The sequence below is a fragment of the Pristiophorus japonicus genome, chromosome 3 (assembly GCF_044704955.1).
Source record: "Pristiophorus japonicus isolate sPriJap1 chromosome 3, sPriJap1.hap1, whole genome shotgun sequence".
Lineage (NCBI taxonomy): Eukaryota > Metazoa > Chordata > Chondrichthyes > Pristiophoridae > Pristiophorus > Pristiophorus japonicus.
In genome coordinates, this window is record NC_091979.1 from 93,811,783 (window position 1) to 93,832,386 (window position 20,604).

Consider the following 20,604-nt stretch of genomic DNA (forward strand, 5'->3'; position numbering starts at 1 on the left):
TGCAGCCGGTGAAACATCTTTTAAATTGAAAAAAACATATGCACGACCTTTTGAATGGGCCGCTCAAACTTCTCTTTTCAAGAGAAAAGGGATCCAGCCTGTTAATGCTTTCTTAATAGGTATAACCTCGCAGTTCTGGTATCATCCTTGTAAATCAGTCTTGCACCCTCTCCAGTGCCGCAATATTCTTTTTATAATGTGTCGATTAGAACTGCACACAATACTCCCAAGTGTGGTATAATCAAGGTTCGATACAAATTTAGCATAACGTTTCTACTTTTCAATTACATAGAAACATAGAAATCTACAGCGCAGAGGCCATTTCGGCCCATTGTGTCTGCACCGGCCGACAAAGAGCCACACGGCCCTCGGTTACAAATAAACCTATGAACAACGAACAATGGCGGAAAGGTAAAAAGCAGCCAGCCTAACCAGTCCGCCTCTCACAACTGCGACACCCCTTACACTGAAACATTCTACACTCCACCCCAACTGGAGCCATGTGATTTCCTGGGAGAGGCAAAAATTAGTTTTAAAAACCCAGGCCAATTGGGGGGGGGGGGGAGAAAAAATCTGGGAAAATTCCTACTCCCCCATCCAGGCAATCGAGACTAGTCCAGGAGATCACTCTGGCCGTATTTGATTCCCTGCAATACTTACCATCATATCTGCGCCAGCCAACAATAGATTATCTACTCTAATCCCACTTAGCAGCTCTCGGTCCGTAACCCTGCAGGTTATGTCACTTCAAATGCCCATCCAAGCACCTTTTAAATGTGGTGAGGGTTTCTGCATCCACCACCCTTCCAGGCAGTAATTTCCAGACCTCCACAACCCTCTGCGTGAAGAAGCCGCCCCTCAAAGCCCCTTTGAACCTTCCACCAACCACCTTAAAACTATGCCCCCTTGAAATTGACCTCTCCGCCAAGGGAAATAGGCGCTTACTATCCACTATGATATTCCCCCCCAAAATTTTGTACATCTCCATGAGGTCTCCTCTCAACCTCCTTTGTTCCAATGAGTACAAACCTAGCTAGATTAGGAAAAGGGGAGGGGCAACGAGATTTGGGTGTCATGGTTCATCAGTCATTGAAAGTTGGCATGCAGGTACAGCAGGTCGTGAAGAAGGCAAATGGTATGTTGGCCTTCATAGCTAGGGGAGGTCTTGCTGCAGTTGTACAAGGCCTTGGTGAGGCCTCACCTGGAATATTGTGTTCAGTTTTGGTCTCCTAATCTGAGGAAGGACATTCTTGTTATTGAGGGAGTGCAGTGAAGGTTCACCAGACTGATTCCAGGGATGGCTGGACTGACATATGAGGAGAGACTGGATCAACTGGGCCTTTATTCACTGGAGTTTAGAAGGATGAGAGGGGATCTCATAGAAACGTATAAAATTCTGACGGGACTGGACAGGGTTAGATGCGGGAAGAATATTCCCGATGTTGGAGAAGTCCAGAACCAGGGGACATAGTCTTAGGATAAGGGGTAGGCCATTTAAGACTGAGATGAGGAGAAACTTCTTCACTGAGTTGTTAACCTGTGGAATTCCCTGCCGCAGAGAGTTGTTGATGCAAGTTCATGGGATATATTCAGGAGGGAGTGAGATATGGCCCTTAGGGCTAAAGAGATCAAGGGGAATGGAGAGAAAGCAGGAAAGGGGTACTGAGGGAATGATCAGCCATGATCTTATTGAATGGCGGTGCAGGCTCGAAGTGCCGAACGGCCAACTCCTGCACCTATTTTCTATGTTTCTATCCAATCTGTCCTCATCGCTAAGATTCTCCATTCCAGGCAGCATCCTAGTAAATCTACTCTGCACCCTCTCTAGTGCAATCACGTCCTTCCTATAATACGGCGGCCAGAACTGCACGCAATACTCCAGCTGTGGCTTAACCAGAGTATTATACAATTTAAGCATAACCTCTCTGCTCTTGTGTTCTATGCCTCGGCCATAAAGGCAAGCATTCTGTATGCCTTCTTAACCATCTTATCCACCTGGCCTACTTTCAGGGATCTATGGACAAGCACTCCAAAGTTCCTTTTTTCATCTACACTTTTAAGTGGCCTGCCGCTTAATGTGTATACCCTTTCCTTATTAGCCCTCCCAAAGTGCATTACCTCACACTTCTCTGAATTAAATTACATTTGCCACTGCTCTGCCCACCTGACCAGTAGATTGATATCCTCCTGCAGTCCATGACTTTCCTCTTCATTATCAACCACACAGCCAATTTTAGTGTCATTTGCAAACTTCTTAATCATACACCCTGTATTCAAATTCTATCCTTTTAAAAAATTAATTCATGGGATGTGGGCGTTGCTGGTAAGGCCAGCATTTATTGCCCATCCCGAATTGCCTTTGAGAAGGTGGTGGTGAGCTGTCTTCTTGGACCGCGCAGTCATAAGAACATGAGAACATAAGAAATAGGAACAGGAGTAGGCCATACAGCCCCTCGAACCTGCTCTGCAATTTAATACGATCATGGCTGGTCTCATCATGGACTGAGGTCCACTTCCCTGCCCGCTCCCCATAACCCCTTATCCCCTTATCGTTTAAGAAACTATCTATTTCTGTCTCAAATTTATTCAATGTCCCAGCTTCCACAGCTCTCTGAGGCAGCGATTTTCACAGATTTACAACCCTCTGAGAAAAGAAATTTCGCCTCATCTCAGTTTTAAATGGGTGGTCCCTTATTCTAAGCTCATGCTCTCTAGTTCTAGTTGTTGTGTATCTGTAAAGCATGCACTCCCATATTCTGCCACCAGGGAGCTCATCCCCTGAAGTCCCAAGGCATCCCAGCATCCCTTGGGAGCATTGTATATAAGCCGCCCCTAAGTCCTGTTCCTCTCTCTGGGGTGTCTTAATAAAGACTGAGGTCACTGTTACTTTAACCTCTCTCTGTGTGCAGTCTCATCTGTGTTAGGAACACAATAATTGGCGACGAGTATACGAATCCAATGCAAAGATGCAGAAAACTGTGGGCAGCCTGGAGAAGTTCTCGGAGGGTGAGGACTGGGAAGCCTATGTCAAATGGCTAGACCAGTACTTTGTAGCCAACGAGCTAGACGGAGAGGGAAGCGCTGCAAAAAGGAGAGTGGTCCTCCTCTCGGTCTGCGGGGTACCGACCTACAACCTCATGAAGAATCTTCTGGCTGCAGTGAAACCCACAGATAAGTCGTATGAGGAGCTGTGTACACTGGTTCTGGAACATCTTAACCCGAGGGAGAACATGCTGATGGCAAGGTATCGGTTCTGCACGTGCCAGCGATCTGAAGGTCAGGAAGTGGCGAGCTACGTCGCCGAGCTAAGGCGACTTGCAGGACAATGAGTTTAATGGCTACCTGGAGCAGATGCTCAGAGACTTTTTTGTACTGGGCATTGGCCACGAGTCCATCCTCCGAAAACTTTTGACTGTAGAGACACCGACTCTCGGTAAGGCCATTGCGATAGCACAGCGTTTATGTCCACCAGTGATAACACCAAACAAATCTCTCAGCACACAAGTGCTAGCAATGTTCAAGAATTAACTGGAACTGTGTTTGCGAGCAGAAATGTACAGGGTAGAAACCACGAGTCTGCAACTGCCAGCAGCCCTTAGGTGACCCAGATGACTGAGTCTGCAACAAAGGATGAATGCAAGGCAATTCACACTTTGCTGGCGTTGTGGAGGCTTCCATTCAGCCTATTCATGTCGCTGGAAGCTCTGCAAAATCTGCTAACCACCACGTGGCAGAGGAAGATTGGTACATGGTGGATCAAAGCAATTTCAAGCCTCAGAGAGACGAGGCAGATGCTGAAGTACATGGGGTTCACACATTTTCGACGAAATGTCCATCTATAATGCTAAATGTAAAATTGAATGGCTTACCCGTAGCCATGGAACTGGACACTGGCGCTAGCCAATCCATCATGAGTAAAAAGATGTTTGAGAGACTATGGTTCATCAAGGCACTCAGACCAGCCCTGAGCCCCATCCACACGAAACTGAGAACGTACATCAAAGAGCTTATCACTGTCCTGGGCAGCGCCATGGTCAAGGTCACCTACGAGGGCATGGTGCACGAACTGCCACTCTGGATTGTCCCGGGCGATGGCCCCACACTGCTTGGAAGGAGCTGGCTGGGCAAAATCCGCTGGAACTGGGATGACATCCGAGCGCTATCATATGTCGATGAGGCCTCATGTACCCAGGTTCTGAACAAATTTCCTTCCCTTTTTGAGCCAGGCATTGGAAACTTTTCCGGGGCGAAAGTGCGGATCCACTTGGTTGCAGAGGCATGACCCATTCACCACAAGGCACGAGTGGTACCTCACATGATGAGGGAGAGAGTGGAAATCGAGCTGGGCAGGCTACAACGTGAGGGCATCATCTCCCCAGTGGAATTCAGCAAGTGGGCCAGCCTGATTGTTCCAGTACTCAAAAATGATGGCACGGTCAGGATTTGCGGCTATTATAAAGTAACTATTAATAGTTTCTCACTATAGGACCAATACCCGCTACCTAAGGCTGACGACCTATTTGCGTCACTGGCAGGAGGCAAGATGTTCACCAAGCTCGACCTGACTTCGGCCTACATGATGCAGGAGCTGGAGGAGTCTTCGAAGGGCCTCACCTGCATCAACATGCACAAGGGACTGTTCATCTACAACAGATGCCCGTTTGGAATTCGGTCGGCTGCAGCGATCTTCCAGAGAAACATGGAGAGCCTACTCAAGTCGGTACCACACACGGTGGTTTTTCAGGACAACATATTGGTCATGGGTCGGGACACCGTCGAGCACCTACAAAACCTGGATAAGGTCATCCAGTGACTGGATCGCATAGGGCTGCGGCTGAAGAGGTCGAAATGCATCTTCATGGCAACAGAAGTGGAGATTTTGGGGAGAAAGATCGCGGCGGACGGCATTCGGCCCACATACGCCAAGACAGAGGCTATCAAGAACGCGCCCAGGCCACAGAACGTCACGGAGCTGCGGTCGTTCCTGGACTCCGCAACTATTTTGGTAACTTCCTACCGGGGTTAAGCACCTTCTTCGGGCCCCTACATGTGTTATTGCGTAAAGGTGAGAACTGGGTATGGGGAAAAAAAACAAGTAATTGCTTTTGAGAAAGCCAGAAACATTTTATGCTCCAACAAGCTCCTTGTATTGTATAACCAGTGTAAAAGACTTGTGATTGCATGTGGTGCATCGTCGTACGGAGTCGGGTGTGTATTGCAACAAGCTAACGTTGCGGGGAAGTTGCAACCTGTCGCCTATGCCTCCAGGAGCTTGTCTAAGGCTGAGAAGGCCTACAGCATGATTGAGAAAGAGACATTAGCGTGTGTGTTTGGGGTAAAGAAAATGCATCAGTACCTGTTTGGCCTCAACTTTGAGCTGGAAACCAATCACAAGCCCCTCATATCCCTGTCCACTGAAAACAAGGGGATAAATACTAATGCCTCAGCCCGCATACAAATGTGGGCACTCGCGCTATCAGCGTATATCTATACCATCCGCCACAGGCCAGGCACCGAGAACTGTGCGGATGCTCTCAGTCGGCTACTATTGCCCACCACGGGGGTGGAAATGGCGCAGCCTGCAAACTTGTTGATGGTGGCGCAGCCCGCAGACTTGTTGATGGTCATGGAAGCGTTTGAAAATGATAAATCACCTGTCACAGCCCGCCAGATTAGGACTTGGACCGATCAAGATCCTCTGCTGTCCCTAGTAAAAAAAACTGTATACTGCATGGGAGCTGGGCCAGCATCCCCGTTGAAATGCAAGAGCTAATCAAGCCGTTCCAGCGGTGAAAGGACGAGCTCTCCATTCAGGCAGACTGTCTGTTGTGGGGTAACCGTGTAGTGCTACCCAAAAAGGGCAGGGAGACGTTCATCTCGGATCTCCACAGCACACACCCGGGTATAGTAATGACGAAAGCGATAGCCAGATCCCACATGTGGTGGCCCATGTGCACAGCAATGCCGCGTGTGTGCTCAGTTGAGCAACACGCCCAGAGAGGCACCACTAAGTTTGTTGTCCTGGCCCTCCAGACCATGGTCGAGGATCCATGTCGACTATGCGGGCCCGTTTCTCGGTAAAATGTTCCTGGTGGTGGTGGATGCTTTTTCAAAATGGATTGAATGTGAAATAATGTCGGGAAGCACCACTACCGGCACCATTGAAAGCCTGAGGGCCATGTTTGCCACACACAGCCTGCCTGACATACTGGTCAGTGACAACAGGCCATGTTTCACCAGTGCCAAATTTAAAGAATTCATAACCTGCAATGGGATCAAACATGTCACCTCGGCCCCATTTAAACCAGCCTCCAATGGGCAGGCAGAGCGGGCAGTACAAACAATCAAACTGAGCCTTAAATGAGTCACAGAAGGCTCACTCCAAACCCGCCTGTCCCTAGTACTGCTCAGCTACCGCACGAGACCCCACTCGCTCACAGGGGTGCCCCCGGCTGAGCTACTCATGAAAAGGACACTTAAAACCAGACTCTCGCTGATTCACCACAACCTGCATGATCAGGTAGAGAGCAGGCGGCAGCAACAAAATGTAAACGATGGTCGCGCCACTGTGTCACAGGAAATTGATTTGAATGACCCTGGTGTATGTGCTCAACTATGGACATGGTCCCAAGTGGATCGCGGACACGGTGATAGCTAAAGAAGGGAGTAGGGTGCTTGTAGTCAAACTAGGCAATGGACAAATTTGCAGAAAGCACCTGGACCAAACGAGGTTGCGGTTCACAGACTACCCTGAACAACCCACAGCAGACACCACCTTTATCGAGCCCAGAACACACACCCAAAGGATCAACGACACCACCCTGGACCAGGAAATGGAACCCATCATGCCCAGCAAGGCCAGGCTCGCCCAGCAACGCCAGGCTCACCCAGCAGCCCTGCAGAGCCAACAACACACCAGAACAGACATTTGCACCGAGGCGGGTCCACCAGGGAAAGAAAGGCTCCCGACCGCCTCACCTTGTAAATAGTTTTCACTTTGACTTTGGGGTGGAGTGATGTTGTGCATCTGTAAAGCATGCACTCCCATGTTCCGCCACCAGGGAGCGCATCCCCTGAACGGGCCGGCTTATCTACAGTGTTCCCAAGTGATGCTGGAATCCCTTGGGAGCACTGTATATAAGCCGGCCCCCAAGGCCTGTTCCTCACTTTGGAGTGTCTTAATAAAGACTGAGGTCATTGTTACTTTAACCTCCCTGTGTGCAGTCTCATCTGTGTTAGGAACACAATATTAGTCTTCCCCCATCAGTGGAAACATCCTCTCTGCATCCACCTTGTCAAGCCTCCTCATAATCTTACACATCTCGATAAGATCACCTCTCATTCTTCTGAATTCCAATGAGTAGAGGCCCAACCTACTCAACCTTTCCTCATAAGTCAACCCCCTCATCTCTGGAGTCCTTGTGGTGAAAGTACCCCCCACAGTGCTATTAGGAAGGGAGTTCCAGTGACGATGAAGGAGCGGCAAGATACTTCCAAGTCAGGATAGTGTGTGACTTGGAGGTGGTGGTTTTCCCATGCGCCAGCTACCCTCGTCCTTCTAGGTGGTCGAGGTCATGGGTTTGGGAGGTGCTGCCGAAGAAGCCTTGGCGAGTTGCTACAGTGCATCTTGTAGACAGTGCACACAGCAGCCACGGTACGCCGGTGGAGGGAGTGAATTCTTAAGGTGGTGGATGGGGTGCCAATCAAGCGGGTTGCTTTGTCCTGGATGGTGTAGAGCTTCTTGATGTTGTTGGAGCTGCACTCATCTAGGCAAGTGGAGAGTAGTCCATCACACTCCTGACTTCTGACTTGTAGATGATGGAAAGGCTTTGGGGAGTCAGGAGGTGAGTCACTCGCCGCAGGTTACCCAGCCTCCAACCTGCTCTTGTTGCCAGAGTATTTATGTGGCTGGTCCGGTTAAGTTTCTGATCAATGGTGACCGCCCAGGATGTTGATGGTGGATGCAGCAATGGTAATGCCATTGAATGGCAAGAGGTGGTGGTTAGACTCTCACTTATTGGAGATAGTCACTGACTGGCACTTGTGTGGTACGAATGTTACTTGCCATTTATCAGCCGAAGCCCGAATCTTAGAACAATAGAAATTTACAGCATGGAAGGAGGCCATTTTGGCCCATTGTCTCCGTGCCGGCCAACAAAGAGCTATCCAGTCTGATCCCACTTTCCAGCTCTTGGTTCGTAGCTCTGTAAGTTACAGCACTTCAGGTGCACATCCAAGTACTTTTTAAATGTGGTGAGGGTTTCTGTCTATACCACCCTTTCAGGCCATGAGCTTCAGACCCCCACCACCCTCTGGGCGAAGAATTTTCCCCTCAAATTCCGTCTAAACCTCTTACCAATTACTTTAAATCTATGCACCCTGATTCTTGACCCCTCTGCTGAGGGAATTAGGTCTGTCCTATGCACTCTATCTAGGCCCCTCATAACTTTATCACTTATCTCATAGGCAGTCCCTTGGAATCGAGGAAGACTTGCTTCCACTCCCAAAGTGAGTTCTCTTTTGGCTGAACAATCCAATATCAGAGCCACAAACCCTGTCACATGTAGGACAGACATTCGTTGAGGGAAGGGGTGTGTGGGGCTGGTTTGCCGCGCGCTCCTTCCACTGTCTGCGCTTGACCTCTTCGTGCTCTTTGCGTTGAGACTTGAAGAACTCAACGCCCTCCCGGATGCACTTTCTCCACCTCGGGCAGTCTTCGGCCAGGGTCTCTCAGGTGTCAATGGTGATGTTGTACTTTACCAGGGAAGCTTTGAGGGAGTCCTTCTAACACTTCCGCTGCCCACCTTTGGCTCACTTACCATGACGGAGCTCCGCATAAAGCATTTGCTTCGGGAGTCTCGTATCTGGCATGCGAACTATGTGGCCTGCCCAGCAAAGCTCGTCGAGTATGGTCAGTGTTTCAATACTGGGGATGTTAGTCTGGACGAGGACACTGATGTTGGTGAGCTTGTGCTCCCAGGGGATCCACAGGATCTTGCGGAGACATCGTTGGTGATATATCCCAGCGACTTGAGGTACCTTCTATACATTGTCTATGCATCAGATCCATACAGGAGGGCGGGTATTACCACAGCCCTGCAGACCATGAGCTTGGTGGTAGATTTGAGGGCCAGGTCATCAAACACTCTTTTCCTCAGACGGCCGAAGGCTGCACTGGGGTACTGGGGGCGATGTTGAATCCCCGCATCAATGTCTGCCTTTGCTGATAAGAGGCTCTCTAGATATGGGAAATGGTCCACATTGTCGAGGGCTGCGCCGTGGATCTTGATGACTGGAGGGCAGTGCTGTGCGGCGATGACAGGCTGGTGAAGGACCTTTGTCTTACGGATGTTAAGCGTAAGGCCCATGCTTTCATCTGCCTCAGTGAATACATTGACTATATCCTGGAGTTCAGCCTCAGAATGTGCGCAGACACAGGCGTCGTCCGCAGCTCAATGACAGAGGTTGGGGTGATCTTGGACCTGGCCTGGAGGCGGCTTAGTTTAAACAGCTTCCCACTGGTTCTGTCGTTTAGTTCCACTCCAGCGGGGAGCTTGTTGATTGTGAGGTGGAGCATGGCGGCGAGGAAGATTGAGAAGAGGGTTGGAGCGATGACGCAGTCCTCTTTGACCCCGGTCCGGACGTGAATTGGGTCTGTAATGGATCCATTGATAAGGATCACGGCCTGCATGTTATTGTGAAGCAGGCGAAGGATGTTGACAAACTTTTTGGGGCATGTGAAATGAAGGAGGACGCTCCATCGATCCTCATGGTTGACAGTGTCAAAGGCTGAAGAAGAAGAAGGAGGCCATATATAAGGGCTGGCGCTGCTCCATGCATTTTTCCTGCAGCTGTCACGCTGCAAAGATCATGTCCATTGTGCCCCGTAGAGGACGAAATCAGCACTGTGATTCTGGGAGGAGCTCCTCGGCCACAGGGAGAAGACGGTTGAGGGGAACTCTAGTCATTGATGGTAGATGGCCCGAGGCTTGGTTGGGGGGCAGGCATTAGGAAGATCACTTCCAAAGTTATTTTAAGAGTTAAAAGTTGATTAAAAATTCCCAATTTGTTTAAAAAGTTTCCAAGAGTTGTTAAAAAGGCTAAGATGTAGATCAATAATAGGTTATAAAAATTTCTCCAACTGTTTAAAAGTTTAAGATTAATTTAGAGACCGAGGAATGTTTTTAAAAGTTTTTCCAAAGTTATTAAAGGTTTCTCCAATGTTTCTAAGTTTTTTAAAAGTTTAAAAGTTTTTCCAAATTGTTTAAAGAGTTACTCAGGCTGATTAAAAGTTTTTAAAAAAATAGATTAAAAGTTGATTAAAAAATTGCTTAAAAGTCTGAGGTGTAAGGCAGGTTACTACCCTGGCACTGCTTCATGGATGCCGCCAGCCCTCTGTTGTCCTGGACCGGTCCCGGAGTCCCTTTGGCCAGTTAGATGCCAGTCCCGAGTCCCTTCGGTCAGTTAAACGCCGGCCACGGTGTCCCTTCGGCCAGCTTGGAGCCGGAATCAACAGCGACCCCAGAGTTCCAGCGGCCCAATCCTCGTGTTATTTCTGAGTCTGTTGTAGAGTAAGGATGTGGTCTCCTGTATTGCCCTGGGGAGTTGGCAAGGCCCTGAGGTCGATGGAGGTCCTTGCGAGCCGGTGCAGAGTCCCTTCGGCCTGGGATAGGTGCGAGCCGGTGCGGAGTCCCTTCGGCCTGGGATAGGTGCAAGCCGGTGCCGAGTCCCTTCGGCCTGAGATAGGTGCGAGCCGGTGCGGAGTCCTTTTGGCCCGGGGTAGGTGCGAGCCGGTGCGGAGTCCCTTCGGCCTGGGATAGGTGCGAGCCGGTGCGGAGTCGCCTTCGGCCTGAAATAGGTGCGAGCCGGTGCGGAGTCCCTTCGGCCCGGGGTAGGTGCGAGCCGGTGCGGAGTCCCTTCGGCCTGGGATAGGTGCGAGCCGGTGCTGAGTCCCTTGGCTGGGTTGGTAACACACTTTGGCCTGGAAATGATCCAAAACTCTGCCCCCATACACCTCAATGCGGTCACCCCTCAGTCTCCTCTGTTCAAAAGAAAACAAACCCAGCCTATTCAATCTTTCCTCATTGGTAACATTCTTCAGTCCAGGCAATTTTCTCGTAAATCTCCTCCGTACCCTCTCTAGTGTAATCACATCTTTCCTGTAATGTGATGAACAGAACTGCACGCTCCCCATTACCCCTTATCGTTTAAGAAACTGTCTATTTCTGTCTTAAATTTATTCAATGTCCCAGCTTCCACAGCTGTCTGAGGCAACGTATTCCACAGAGTTACAACCCTCAAAGAAGAAATTTCTCCTCATCTCAGTTTTAAATGGGTAGCCCCTTATTCTAAGATCATGCCCTCTAGTTCTAGTCTCCCCCATCAGTGGAAACATCCTCTCTGCATCCACCTTGTCAAGCCCCCTCATAATCTTATACGTTTCGATAAGATCACTTCTCATTCTCCTGAATTCCAAAGAGTAGAGGCCCAACCTACTCAACCTTTCCTCATAAGTCAACCCCCTTATCCCTGGAATTAACCTAGTCAACCTTCTCTGAACTGCTTCCAAAAGTATATCCTTTCATAAATATGGAAGCCAAAACTTCACGCAGTATTTCAGGTGTGGCCTCATCAATACCTTATATAGCTGTAGCAAGACTTCCCTGCTTTTATACTCCTTCCCCTTTGCAATAGAGGCCAAGATACCATTGGCCTTCCTGATCACTTGCTGTACCTGCATACTATCCTTTTGTGTTTCATGCACAAGTATTCCCAGGTCCCGCTGTGCTGCGGCACTTTGCAATCTTTCTCCATTTAAATAATAACTTGCTCTTTGATTTTTTTCTGACAAAGTGCATGACCTCACACTTTCCAACATTGTACTCCATCTGCCAAATTTTTGCCCACTCACTTAGCCTGTCTATGTCCTTTTGCAGATTTTTTGTGTCCTCCTCACACATTGCTTTTCCTCCCATCTTTGTATCGTCAGCAAACTTGGCTACATTACTTAGTCCCTTCTTCTAAGTCGTTAATATAGATTGTAAATAGTTGGGGTCCTAGCACTGATCCCTGCGGCACCCCACTAGTTACTGGTTGCCAACCAGAGAATGTATCCCGACTCTCTGTTCTCTGTTAGTTAGCCAATCCTCTATTCATGCTAATATATTATCCCCAACCGCGTGAACTTTTTATCGTGCAGTGACCTTTTATGTGGCACCTTGTTAAATGCCTTCTGGAAGTCCAAATACACCACATCCACTGGTTCCCCTTTATCCACCCTGTTCGTTAGATCCTCAAAGAACTCCAGCAAAGAACTCTAGGTACTCCTGGTGCTGCTCCTGACATGCTCTTCTGTACTCCTCACTGAACCAGGATTGGTCCCCTGGCTTGATAATGGTAGAGTGAGGGATATGCTGGGCCATGAAGTTACAGATTGTGGTGGATTACAATTCTGCTGCTGCTGATGGCCCACAGCGCCTCAAAGATGCCCAGTTTTGAGCTGCTAGGTATGTTCTGAATCTATCCCATTTAGCACAGTGGTCATCAAGAAATAAATCCTAGTGCTTGGTTTGCTTTTATTAGGGCCTTATAGACATGCGTTGGAACTTTTAGTGATTTGTGTATTTGTACTCCCAAATCCCTTTGCTCCTCTATCCCATTTAGATTCTTATTTTCCAAGTAATTTGTGACTTCCTTATTTTCTTACCAAAATATAATGCCTCACACATGTCAAAATTAATTTGCCAATTATATGCCCATTCTTGAAGTTTATTAATGTAATTTGTTATAGTCCTCTTCAGTATTGACTATCACTCCCAACTGACTGCAAATTTAGAAATTGTGATTTTGATTCCAATGTCTAAGTCATAAATTGTGCAACAACAGTGATCCCAGCACTGATCCTTGTGGGACCCCACTTCACACCACCTGCCACTCTGAATAGCTACCCTTTACTCCTACTCTCTGCTTTCTGTCTTTCAGCCAGCGAGTTATCCATTCTGCTAATTGTCCCATGACTCTGCATGCTCTGACCTTATTCATTAGTCTATTATGTCATCATCATAGGCAATCCCTCAAAATCGAGGAAGACTTGCTTCCACTCTAAAAGTGAGTTCTCAGGTGACTGAACAGTCCAATATGGGAACTACAGTCTCTGTCACAGGTGGGAAAGACTGGGTTCAAGACAGTCGTTGGAGGAAAGGGTGGGTGGGGAGTCTGGTTTGCCGCATGCTCCTTCCGCTGCCTGTGCTTGTTTTCTGCATGCTCTCGGCGACGAGACTCGAGGTGCTCAACGCCCTCCCGTATGCTCTTCCTCCACTTAGGGTGGTCTTTGGCTAGGGACTCCCAGGTGTTGGCGGGGATGTTGCATTTTATTAAGAAGGCTTTGAGGGTATCCTTGAAACATTTCCTCTACCCACCTGGGGCTAGCTTGCCGTGTAGGAGTTCCGAGTAGAGCGCTTGCTTTGGGAGTCTTGTGTCGGACATGTGAACAATGTGGCCCACCCAACGGAGCTGGTCGAGTGCGGTCAGTGCTTCAATGCTGGGAATGTTGGCCTGATCGAGAACTTTGGCCTTTGACATTGTTAACTGCAAGGGACCATGGAGCATCCTCCTCCGTTTCGGCTGCCGCCAAACGTTTGTCGCCATCCTCCGCCTGCTCCACGACGACATGCAAGCCGTAATCCTGACCAACGGATCCACCACAGACCCAATCAACGCCTGGACCGGGGTCAAGCAGGGCTGCGTCATCGCACCAAATCTTTTCTCGATCTTGCTCGCTGCAATGCTCCACCTCACACTCAACAAGGTCCCCACTGGAGTGGAACTAAACTATAGAACCAGTGGAAACCTGTTCAACCTTCATCGCCTCCAGGCCAGATCCAAGACCGTCCCATCCTCTGTCGTAGAAATACAGTACGCGGACAGCACTTGCGTCTGCGCACATTCAGAGGCTGAACTCCAAGTCATCGTCAACATCTTCACCGAAGCGTACGAAAGCATGGGCCTTACACTAAATATCCACAAGACAAAGATCCTCCGACACCTGACCCAGCCACACAGCCCTGCGGCGCCCTCCCCGCCCCCCCCCCCCCCCCCCCCCAGTCATCAAGATCCACGGCGTGGACCACTTTCTATACCTCGGGAGCCTATTAGCAAGGGCAGACATCGACGGCGAGGTTCAACACCGCCTCCAGTGCACCAGCGCAGCCTTTGGCCGCCTGAGGAAGAGAGTATTTGAAGATCAGGCCCTCAAATCTGGCACCAAACTTATGGTCTACAGGGTGTAGTAATACCCGCCCTCCTATATGGCTCAGATGTGGACCATATACAGTAGACACCTCAAATCGCTGGAGAAATACCACCAACGATGTCGCCATAAGATCCTGCAAATCCCCTGGGAGGACAGACGCACCAGTCTATTATGTGCTACCTTATCAAAGCTCTTTTGGAAATCTCGATATATTACACCTGCTGCATTACCCCTGTCTACTCGCTCTGTTACCACTTCAAATAATTCAATGAGGTTGGTCAAGCAAGACTTTCCCTTTTGAAATCCATGTTGACTATCCGTTATTATATCTTTTGGTTTCTAGATGTTCTGCTATTTTCTCCTTTAGTAGGAATTCCATTAGTTTTCCTATTGCCGATGTATTGCGTGAGCCCGTTCAGCAGCGCTGGTGAGGCTGCCTTCCTGCAAACACCAGAGATCAGATCCAAACCAGCAATGACATCTAAGCTCTCTCAAGCTTAAGATTTAATTGAACCCAGTTCAATGTGAACTTGTGCTGCTAAATATGGACTTGGCACACATTTTTTCCAAAATTTTGGTATTTCTGATTATATTCATCTGGAATGTATTGTTTCATTAAGTATGGTGGTCAGGACTACTGAACTTTGGCTGTGTATGATTCTCTTTCTGCTCACACTAGGACTGTCCTTGAATCATGGCAAACAGTTTTGATATACAGAAATCCCTTGTGATTTACAGAAAAATCTTGAATTTGAAAAAGTTGCAATTTTAAAACTTAGTGCAATAGTTTAAAATAATAAATCTAATGCCCATTGAAATTAGGAATTGAAACAATATCGATATTGGCTGATGACACTAAATTGTAACAAGGATTGTGAAAAACTGCTGGAGTACATAGATAGGCTATCAGTTTGGACAGATGAGTGGTTACTGCAGTTCAATATGGAAAAAGATAGTACAATTTAAGAACAGGAAAAGGCAATACATCCGAAATGATATTTTAGATAGTGAAAAATCAGAGGGACCTTAGATATACAGGTCACTGAAGGTGCCAACAGAAGTAGATAAGGCCAAAAGAAGGCATCTTTTCTCTTGAAAAGAGAAGGCTGAGGGGTGACCTAATAGAGCTCTTTAAAATTATGAAAGGTTTTTGTTATGTATGTAAACCTGTAGTTACCACATCTAACTACCAGAGGGCTTATCCCCTGGAGTCCCAAGGGATCCCACAATCCCTTGGGAGCACCTGTATATAAGGAGGCCTCATATGCTGGAGAGACACGCTGAGACCTGTAATAAAGGACTACGGTCACACTTACTTTGAGTTTTGCAGTATCTAGTCTGACTCCTTATCCAAGACATAACAACTGGCGATGAGACACAGATGACGAACCCCAACACAACAATGCAGAGAACTGTGAGCATCCTGGAGAAATTTTCGCAAGGAGATGATTGGGAAACCTTCGTGGAGCGACTTGACCAGTACTTCGTGGCCAACGAGCTGGAAGGAGAAGGGAACGCTGCCAAACGAAGGGCGATCCTCCTCACCGTTTGCGGGGCACCAACGTATGACCTCATGAAAAACCTGCTCGCTCCAGCAAAACCCACAGCAAGTCATACGATGAATTGTGCACACTGGTCCGGGAGCATCTAAACCCGAAGGAAAGCGTTCTGATGGCGAGGTATCGGTTCGACACGTACAAGAGGTCTGAAGGCCAGGAAGTAGTAAGCTATGTCACCGAGCTAAGGCGCCTTGCAGGACATTGCGAATTTGAAGGACACTTGGAGCATATGCTCAGGGACTTCTTTGTACTTGGCATTGGCCATGAAGTGATACTTCACAAACCTTTGACTGTAGAGACCCCAACCTTGATTAAGGGCATTGCGATAACCCAGGAGTTTATCTCCACCAGTGACAATACCAAACAAATTTCCCAGCACACTAGTGCTGCTGCAAGTACTGTGAACAAAGTAACGTTGTTTTCGAATCGAAATGTACATGGCAGGACTTACACGCCTGTAGCTGTACGTCCGCAGATGACTCCGAGTCCGCCATCAAGGGTGGTGAATACAAGGCAATTAACACCTTGTTGGCGCTGCGGGGGTGATCATCGATTCCATTCATGCCGCTTCAAAGGATATGTTTGCAGGGGCTGTGGAACAATGGGACACCTCCAATCTATGTGCAGGCAAGCTGCAAACCTTGTTAATCCTGCAAACCACCATGTTGTAGAGGAGGACAGATCCACGGTGGGTCACGACGAACCAGAGCCTCAGACCGAGGAGGCAGAGGTATATGGGGTGCACACATTTATCACAAAGTGTTCCCCAATAATGCTGAAGGTTGAATTAAATGGACTCCTGGTGTCCATGGAGCTGGACACGGGCACAAGCCAGTCCATAATGAGTAAAAAGACTTTCAATAAGTTGTGGTGCAACAAGGCTTCAAGGCCAGTCCTGACTCCCATTCGTACCAAACTCAGAACGTACACAAAGAAACTGATTCCCGTAATTGGCAGTGCTACTATAAAAGGTCTGCTACAATGGAGCGGTGCACGATTTACCACTCTGGGTGATACCGGGCGATGGCCCCACGCTGTTTGGCAGGAGCTGGCTGGGAAAGATACGTTGGAACTGGAACGACGTCCGAGCGCCTTCATCTGTCGGAGATGAATGGGTATGGGGTAAAAGCCAAGAAAATGCCTTTGTGAAAGCTAGGAAGCTGTTATGTTCAAACAAATTGCTTGTGTTGTACGGTCCATGTAAACGTTTGGTACTAGCATGTGATGCGTCGTCGTACAGGGTCGGTTGTGTATTGCAACAAGCTAATGAATTTGGGAAATTGTAACCGGTTGTTTATGCATCCAGAAGTCTGTCTTAAGGCCGAGAGGGCCTACAGTATGATCGAAAAAGAAGCGTTAGCGTCATTTTACGGGGTAAAGAAAATGCATCAATATCTGTTCGGACTCAAATTTGAATTGGAAACCGACCATAAGCCGCTTATATCCCTCTTTTCTGAAAATTAAGGGGATAAATACGAATGCATCAGCCTGCATCCAGAGATGGGCGCTCACGTTGTCCGCATACAACTATGCCATACACCACAGGCCAGGCACACAAAACTGTGCCGATGCTCTCAGTAGGCTACCATTGCCCACCACCGGGGTGGAGATGGCACAGCCTGCAGATTTAGTCATGGTAATGGAAGCATTCGAGAGTGAGCAATCACCTGTTACCGCCCAACAGATTAGAACCTGGACGAACCCGGACCCATTACTGTCTTTAGTAAAAAACTGTGTGCTCCACGGGAGTTGGTCTAGTGTCCCGTTCGAGATGCAGGAAGAAATAAAGCCGAACCAGCGGCGCAAAGATGAAATTTCTATACAGGCAGATTGCCTCCTATGGGGTAATCGGTAGTTGTGCCAAAAAAGGGCAGGGACACTTTCATTAGTGATCTCCACAGTACCCACCCAGGCATTGTAATGATGAAAGCGATAGCCAGATCCCACGTGTGGTGGCCCGGTATTGATGCAGACTTAGAGTCCTGTATTGCATTTGTGCACACATGTTCCCAGTTAAGCAATGCACCCAGGGAGGCGCCACTAAGTTTATGGTCTTGGCCTTCCAAACCGTGGTCTAGGGTAAATGTCGACTATGCAGGCCCATTCTTGGGAAAAATATTTTTAGTGGTTGTAGATGCGTAATCCAAGTAGATTGAATGTGTGATAATGTCGGCAAGCATGTCCGCTGCCACCATCGAAAGCTTACGGGCCATGTTTGCCACACACGGCCTGCTTGATGTCCTTATAAGTGACAATGGACCGTGCTTTACCAGTGCCGAGTTCAAAGAGTTCATGACCTGCAATGGGGTCAAACATGTCACATCTGCCCCGTTTAAGCCAGTTTCCACTGGTCAGGCAGAACGAGCAGTTCAAACAATCAAGCAGAGCTTGAAAAGGGCTCACTGAAGGCTCACTGCAGACTTGCTTATCCCGAGTCCTGCTTAGTTGCCACACAAGACCCCAGTCGCTCACCGGGGTCCCTCCCGCTGAACTCGTGAAAAGGGCACTTAGGACAAGGCTCTCGTTAGTCCACCCTGATCTACACGAACGGGTAGAGAGCAGGCGGCTTCAACAGAATACATATCATGATCGCGCAAATGTGTCACGCGAAATTGAAGTAAATGATCCTGTAATTGTGTTAAACTATGGATAAGTTTCCAAGTGGATTGCTGGCACTGTTTTGGCCAAAGAGGGGAGTAGGGTATTTGTGGTCAAACTCGCAAATGGACTCACCTGCAGAAAACATTTGGACCAAGCCAAACTCAGATTTACGGACTATCCAGAACAACCCACAATAGAATAGACTCTTCCTTTTTCGACACTCCACAAGTGGCAACCAACCCAGCGGTTGACCACGAAGCAGAACCCATCACCCGCAGCAGCCCAGCAAGACTCACCACTCCCAGCAGTCCAGCAAGGCCAGCTGCGCAGCAGCCCAGCGAAGACCCAATAAACGACTCGCCAACACCAGCATTTGCACCGAGACGATCAATCAGGGAAAGGAAGGCCCCAGATCAACTCACATTGTAAATAATTACACTTTTGACTTTGGGAGGGGGGGGGGGGGGAGGAATGTTGTCATGTATGTAAACCTGTAGTTACCATGTCTAACCACCAGAGAGCTTATCCCCTGGAGTCCCAAGGGATCCCACAATACCTTGGGAGCACCTGTATATAAGGAGGCCTCACAGGCTGGAAAGGCACTCTGAGATCGATAATAAAGGACTGCGGTCACACTTACTTTGAGCTTGCAGTATCTAGTCTGACTCCTTTTCCAAGAAATAAATTGTTTTGATAGAGTAGACACAGAGAATGTTTCCACTTGTGGGAAAGAGCAAAACTAGAGGATATCAATACAAGATAGTCACCTTGAAGTCAAATAGGGAATTCAGAAGAAACTTCTTTACCCAGAGAGTGGTGAGAATGTGGAGCTCGCTACCGCAGGGAGTCGTTCAAGCGAATAGTATAGATGCATTTAAGGGGATGCTAGATAAATATACGAGCAAGAAGGGACTAAAGAGTTATGCTGATAGTTAGATGAGGAAAGACGGAAGGAGACTTGAGTAGAGCATGAACTGGTTGGGCTGAATGGCTGTACATCCTCTGTAATAATAGAAAAAATTTACATTCACAAATATCAGATTAATTTTTCAGGGCCAGAATGGTTGTTCAGCAGTAGTTATGACTTAGTACACTGTTAAAAACCCAGTTAAACCTCATTGAACAAGGCTTAACTTTTTGGGGGTTTTAATAGCGATATTAGAGTGTGAAAGCTGAAGTTCTCATCAGTTCAGTAATTTCAATTGATTGCCCGCTGCGGGGAGTTAAATCGCGTGACCTGTGAAGGAGCATGGAGTAGCTTGACAGCAACTTCTGGATTTCCGCATTTAACTGCGCTTGTGCAGAAGCCAGAAGTTGCTGTCAGTTTCACAGTTGTAATGACGGCAGATGCTGACAGTTTTGCCGTCATTACAGCTGCAAATTCTGGGCCATTCTGATTAAGAAAGTTCTCCTGTACACATTTTAAGAATTCCTTGCCGCCTTTGCCCTTTACTCTAAATTTCGGCATGTCTCTATTAGGGTAATTGAATTCCCTATTGATGGGCCGAATGACTTGTTTCTGTGCTTTAACATGATATGAGTCTACATAATACTGTTAAAACTTTAAATAGTAGTTGATAAAGCCAAATATTTTATACAAAAGCAAAATACTGTGGATGCTGGAATCTGAAAAAAACAGAAAATGCTGGAAATACTCAGCAGGTTAGGCAGTATCTATGGAGAGAGAGAGACAGAGTTAACAGTTCAGGTCGATGACCTAGTTATTTCAATTTTCCGACCCCCCCCCACCGCCCCGCACCACTCCCACCCCGTGATGTCACCAGCTGCTGTTTTTAAAATCAGTGAATACAGAATTAATGAAAGACCAGAGGAGAGTAACTCATAAGTTTCTTCTGACAAGTAGCAGAACAAGATGTTACTAAGCATTCTGGCTGTCCTCCTGAGAGTGGTGTAGTACACAACGGACAATTGATAGCCATGCAGCATGGACAGATGACAAGAAGTTGACTGGTTTGCAGCATTCTTCTGTCTCTGCTGAATGGTTTCCACAGCACAACTTTATGTCTACTGATTGCCTGGAATTTGGCATGGAAGTTGACAGGCTACCTTTGTACTTTCCAGTGGCAATATGAGTTGGACAGCATTCACGTGCTTCTCATCAGAAAAGCTTGCATTACCCCAATGTTTGAACTTCAATGTGTGCTAGGATAGGAAATTGGGTCAAAAGTAATG

General features: G+C 47.9%; 1 protein-coding gene across 16 annotated transcripts in view; it reads left to right on the forward strand.

Annotated features, from left to right (window-relative positions):
* The window catches only part of LOC139259794 (RNA-binding motif, single-stranded-interacting protein 1-like), a 769,398-nt gene that overhangs the window by 695,559 nt on the left and 53,235 nt on the right, over positions 1-20,604 (forward strand). The gene's annotated exons all lie outside the window — the stretch shown is intronic.